The sequence below is a fragment of the Dromiciops gliroides genome, chromosome 1, assembly GCF_019393635.1.
Source record: "Dromiciops gliroides isolate mDroGli1 chromosome 1, mDroGli1.pri, whole genome shotgun sequence".
Classification (NCBI taxonomy): domain Eukaryota; kingdom Metazoa; phylum Chordata; class Mammalia; order Microbiotheria; family Microbiotheriidae; genus Dromiciops; species Dromiciops gliroides.
The window spans coordinates 744,312,618-744,318,373 of NC_057861.1; the positions used below are offsets into that span (position 1 = coordinate 744,312,618).

At 36.8% G+C, this 5,756-nt stretch overlaps 1 pseudogene; it reads left to right on the plus strand.

The window, feature by feature from the left end:
* Positions 1-1,764: 1,764 nt before the first annotated feature.
* Positions 1,765-2,210, plus strand: LOC122753951 (annotated as a pseudogene).
* Positions 2,211-5,756: the final 3,546 nt, after the last annotated feature.

Here is a 5,756-nt window from a genome sequence, read left to right on the forward strand (position 1 = left end):
CAAAATTTCATATTCTAATCTAGTTCTGCCACCAAATCAGCTGCATGATCTTATGGAAAACATTTCATTCTTCAAGTCCTCAGTTTCCTAGTCCATAAAAGGATTGGTTTGGATTACATGATTTCAAAGTTACCTTCCAGCTCCAGTAGCAGATAATCACAAGAAAAAACCAAGGGTAACTAGGGGATCCTTTAGAAGATGGTGTTGAGACTCAGTAATATGGAGGAGATAATAGAGAATATGAAACTATCAATAGAAAATTTAAGAGTGGAATAAATAGAGAATAGAATGGCAGGTACTGTAAGCAAGATGGAAATAAGCTCAGGAAAAATGACAACTAGAAGAAAAGAGGGTTGGGGAGCAACCAGAGGTATAACTACATGTTTAACAATCAGCTCTGAAAAAATAAAACATATGCTTGACACACTTTTAAGTTTAATCTGCACTATTACCATTTTCTCCATAACTTTTTTAAATCTTGAAAATAAAAAAAATCTATAAATCAAGCCCTGGTTTGTAGCATTTGCTAATTTCTTAGCTGTAAATTTTCATTGTGAAAATGTAATCATCTGTTTTCCCAAGCTGGTACCATCACACCCAAGGAAGCAACACAGATGAAAGAGATCAGGAAGCCTGATGAAGGAAAGAAACCCGGAACTATTAGGGTCATGGAAATATCAAAGAAGAAAAAAATAAAATCACTATTTTTTAGGAAATCATAAAACAAAATATGCCAGAATATTTACAAACTAATGACCTTCTCCAAATAGAATTCTTGGAACCCTAGAGAGAAGAAACTTCATTTCGACCAGCCACATCATTGTCAAATTTCAAAAACAATAAGGGAAAAAATCCTTTAAGCTGTCTGAAAGACCCATCAAGAAACACCAGTTTGAGGTATCAAAATATGTTTGTGCAAAATTCAGGGACGACTGAGCAAGCTGAAATATGGCATATGTAAAATTTAGAAATGTGGGCTTCATTCTGTGAATCCATTCCCGAAGAAATCCAAGCAATCGCTCTAAGCAGTCATTTTAAAACCAAGACAATTATCTCAAAATCATGGGAGGAGAGAGTGAATAAAGGAAAGATCTTGCAAAAAAAGTCATCACTACTGAGCAGTAGATACATCTGGTATAGTACTTAGAACAATGGATACTTTTCAACACTGCTTAATTACTTGCTGTCTTCCTGTAATCATTAAAAACCATTTAAGAGAACTGGTAGCATTCTTTTTTTTTAATTCCTGAAAGACACAATTAGACTTAAAGAATATAAATGAAGATGAAGAAGCTAGAAAATAAAAATGAATTTAAAGAAATAGGAGTAGGTGATTTCAAGTTAATTTTTTTAAAGCAAGTGAATGAAGTGGAAGGGGAAAAGGATGTAGAAGGTCAGGGGAGAAGGGCATCTTTGAAAAAAGAAGAGGGAGAGTTTTGAGAAGCTTACAGTTAATAGTAAAAAAATGGAGAACTCTTGTTTGAGGTTCTTTATTTTAGTTTGGTTAAGTAAATCAGGAAAGTTTGGTTTTCCTGCTAACAAAACATATACCTAAAAAAGGAAAGCTGATGAGAATGGTACTGTCAAATTTAAGTAGGTTAAACTCTTTCATTAAGAGAAAGGATTATAGGATGGATTTAAAAATATGATTAAATGGTCAGCTCCTCAGAGCTCCAGATGTTTTCTCCTCCTCTCCCCCCTCCCCCACTCCCACTGGGGGGAGGGGTGGTGGGACAAGTATGATGGAGACTGTGAGTGTAAGAGATGACAACAGCAACACAACGAGAAGGTTTCAGCCTGTACCAACGGGATTTTCACACTGTCAAGGATATGACGTGCAGCATCAGGGCAGATCAGAGAAAAGCAGTGCTTTGTAAATGAAGCCAGAATGTTGTTCCAGAAAAACAAAAACCGTATGGATTCAGAATTCATTAAACAATGGATAGATGAATGCTCAGTAAGAATTGAAATGGGATTGCATTCTCAGATACCATATCCAAGACTGCTTCACTCCCCTACAAAGTCATGGACTTCAAACGCTGGAGAAGCCAAGGAAACTTTGCAAACCTTTGTATCTCAGGTTTCACAATGAAGTTTCTCAATCCAAGAAATGGGTTCTCTGTATGAACCATGAGCCAAGCAGGGTCTCAGCACAAACCAGATCTTTTCTCCTCGACTTAAGCCCAGTCAAGGAAAGGAGGAAGAAATAATTTAGAGTCTTTGCAATAACTTCTCCTGAATCCCCCAAAACATCATAACACTAATTTATATGTCCTTGTATTGATCAGAGCCAGCATCTTGCTAGTAGATAGGAACATGCTAAACTTCAAAGATCATTCCCAATCATCATCTTAGTAACGTCTTAGATGAGAGTCTGAACATAGCAGGAATTGGGTTTAAATTTAGACCTTAAAAATAAAAAAAAATTGTTGTGGAAATAATGTAGCCATACACACCGAGGAAACTGTGGAGTGGAGATGTGGCAGTACCTGTCAGCAGCTTCTCTTGGAAGTTCTGAAAGTCACTATAAAAATCATATACAAGCATCTGACTTGTAAATCTCTGTGGGCTCCATTTTTTTGGTATTTAAGTTATAGATATATTTAAAGTAAGACCTTTTATATTTTAGCTGTTCTACTGATATCTTTTTTTGGGTCCCTTGACTCAAAGATATGGTTCTCATGAATATTCAAGCAGGCTATTTTCTCCTTTATCACACTATCAGAGTTCATCATACATTCTCTAGTCTCATCACCCCCTTAACTGCTAGTGGAAAATATCATCAGATCTCGGGGAAATTTGGGGGAAGAAGGAAATGCCCCAAATTTTCAGCAACCTAGTGTATTTAATTTTGTCCATTAAATGCATACAATGTGCAAACATATTCCAAAACCTGCCCTCAAAACCTCACTGCAAGCTCATGCTACACTCAGTAAGAGTAATCACTATTTCTAATTGACAACAAAATTGAAATCTCACAAATAACAAAATATGCTATGTAAATGACAAATCCAGGCTAATTTTAAAATTATGCACAAATAGAAAAAGGAAAATCTAGATCAAAAGGAGAAGAGACTGTGCCTTTGTGATAAACCAGCAGAAAACCCTGCTGAGAGTCACTGTGTATCAGTGTTGTCTTTCATATTCAAAGATGATTGACATCTTGAATAAAATTGTTTATTAAAATTAAGATTAAACATATACTGTCTGCAAGGACCACATCTAATGCCCAAACATATAAACAAATCAACTAGAATTTATTAAGCACCTACTTCGTGCTGGGTACTATGCTAAGCTCTGGCAATACAAACACCAAACAAAAACAGCCCTTGCCCTCAAGGAGCTCACAGTCTAAGCCTGAACATAAAGAGTTGGCCACAACAGGAAGGAAAAGGGGATGAATGTGAGATTTATTCCGGAAATAGAATTGACAGTACTTGTGTAGGGGCCAAATTTAATTTGGGTAGTTAATTGGGTGGCTCTCCGTAATACTGGGATTCAGAAAATAATGAGGGACCTCTAGGTCCAAAGTTTCCTCTCTGCCAAACTGCCTTTTTAAATTATTTCTCCCAGGCTAATCAGAAAGGAGATTAACAGCCTCTTTTCCAAAAACAAATCAGGTTTTATTAATGGGAATAAAATATATAACAAAGGTGAAGTTAATAAAGCTAGGGACAAGGGAATAGGGGAAGAGAAAAATGGATAAGCTCCCTGCCTCTATCAAAGACTGACTCAATCCCCAAATTTGCTTTCACTTCAGCTAATTGGAAGAGCTGGCCTCGTTTCTATTAACTCACCACCTGGAGTCCGTAGTTTCTACGGGAGTCAGCTGTGCAGACAGTAGGTACTTAGTCAGTTTCTCAAACAATACTAAATCAATCAGGTGGGACCCCTTGGCATCTGCCAAATTCCATTATTTTATCACACTTGGCAACTAATTGCACATGGACTGCAAAAAAGGAATAGTCAAGGAAGATGGAGGTGACCAGAAGAATGGCAACTCAAAGATTTAAATTTAAAATATCAATGAACTTTTATCATACTATGACTAACTCAAAAAAATCTGGAGTTATGGTAAAAATTGGCAAAATGAATTCAAATAAATTCAAGCCTGAAAGCATTGAGAGAGATGATAGCAAGGAAATTATTCCATGCTTAATTATCATCATTGTTAATAAGAATATATGAACATTATATGTATATATGTGGAATATATGTGTATATCCATCCACATATGCATACCTGTATCTGTAGATCCATATATATGTATGTATACATATATCCAAATGGTATCTGTATATATGTATGTATATATACATATGTGTATATGTGTGTATATATTCATATGTGTGTATGTATGTGTACATACACATATCTATTTATATGTGTGTGTGTATATATCCAAATATCATCCATATCTGTGATTTCATTGGTATACAGATCTTTCCAGGAGGAAATCCCTCTATTAATGCAGACTAGTTTGAGGGGATAGTTGGTTCCTTCTGCACAGGAGTTGCTTCCCTGGATGATAGCTATGAAGGCTGAGTTGGAAGTAGGAATGGTAATTTTCAGAGGGGTGAGGAATAATGCTGCCACTCCCAGATCTCTTATGCCCATGAGGATGTAGTAGATCAAACAAAAGAAAATAAGTAAGAAAAGTTATAGACTTGGACAGATTATTGGGAGAAAATGAACCTAATAAACATATGGAAAGATCTCAGTGGAGAAAGTAGAAAATATGCTTTTTTTTCCAAATAAAAATAAAACATTAACAAAAATGCCAGTATATTTTAAAAGGAAGACATTTTAGATATTATAGTATGGACCATAACATAATGACACCAGAACTAAACAATTATTGGTTTTTTTTATTTAAACCCACATGAAAATAATTTATGAAAAAAAAGATCTTAAACACAGGTTAGATTAAAGAAGAAACTAGAAAACTAGAATAAGAGAAGGGGAAGATTACTGATTTTGGAGTAAAAGTTAGAAGGGACTTTGTGGTCATTTTGACCAACCTGTACCCAAAAGAATTCTCATAACAACATCCTAGACAAATGGCCATCTAGCATCTGCGTGAAGACTCTCAAGGAGGAAGAGCCGCCACCTCCCAAGGAAGCTCATCCCAATTTGGGACAGCTTGAATTATTACAAAGTTTTCCCTGGCATTGAGCCTAACTTTGTCTCTTGACACCTTCTACCTATTGCTCCTGGTTTGGTACCTCCAGCTGTATTCTGACTCTAAGGACTTGGCCGCTATCACTGAGTTGCGTTCTTATGCCTGGACCATCCCTCTGCCATGCTGGACCTTTCCCCCATTGGTGAGTTCCTTCAGGGGCCTTCATTCATTCAGGCTGGCCAAGCTGCCTTCTCTATTCTGGCTGTGCTTTTGACTTTCCGACCCCAGAAGGTACCTTCTCCCCCCACACCCTCCTTTCCAGGTCCCTTTTGTGTGTTGTATTCTTTATTCCATTGGAATGTAAACTCCTTCTGGGCAGGGATTGTCTCTCTTTATACTTGTTGTTAACACTGTGTTTGGCAGATAGTAAACAAGAAATGTTTGTTGCCTACCTAGGACCAAGATCAAATTGAGTCCTTCTTCCACATTGCAGCTTTTCAAATACTTGAAGAGAGTTGTTATGCTCTTCTGCTACCTCACCCCCATCTTTTCTTCTCTATCCTCAGTTCTTTCAATCATCAGCCTATACCAAAACTCAAGGCCCTTCCCAATACCAGCTGCCTTCCTATGAATG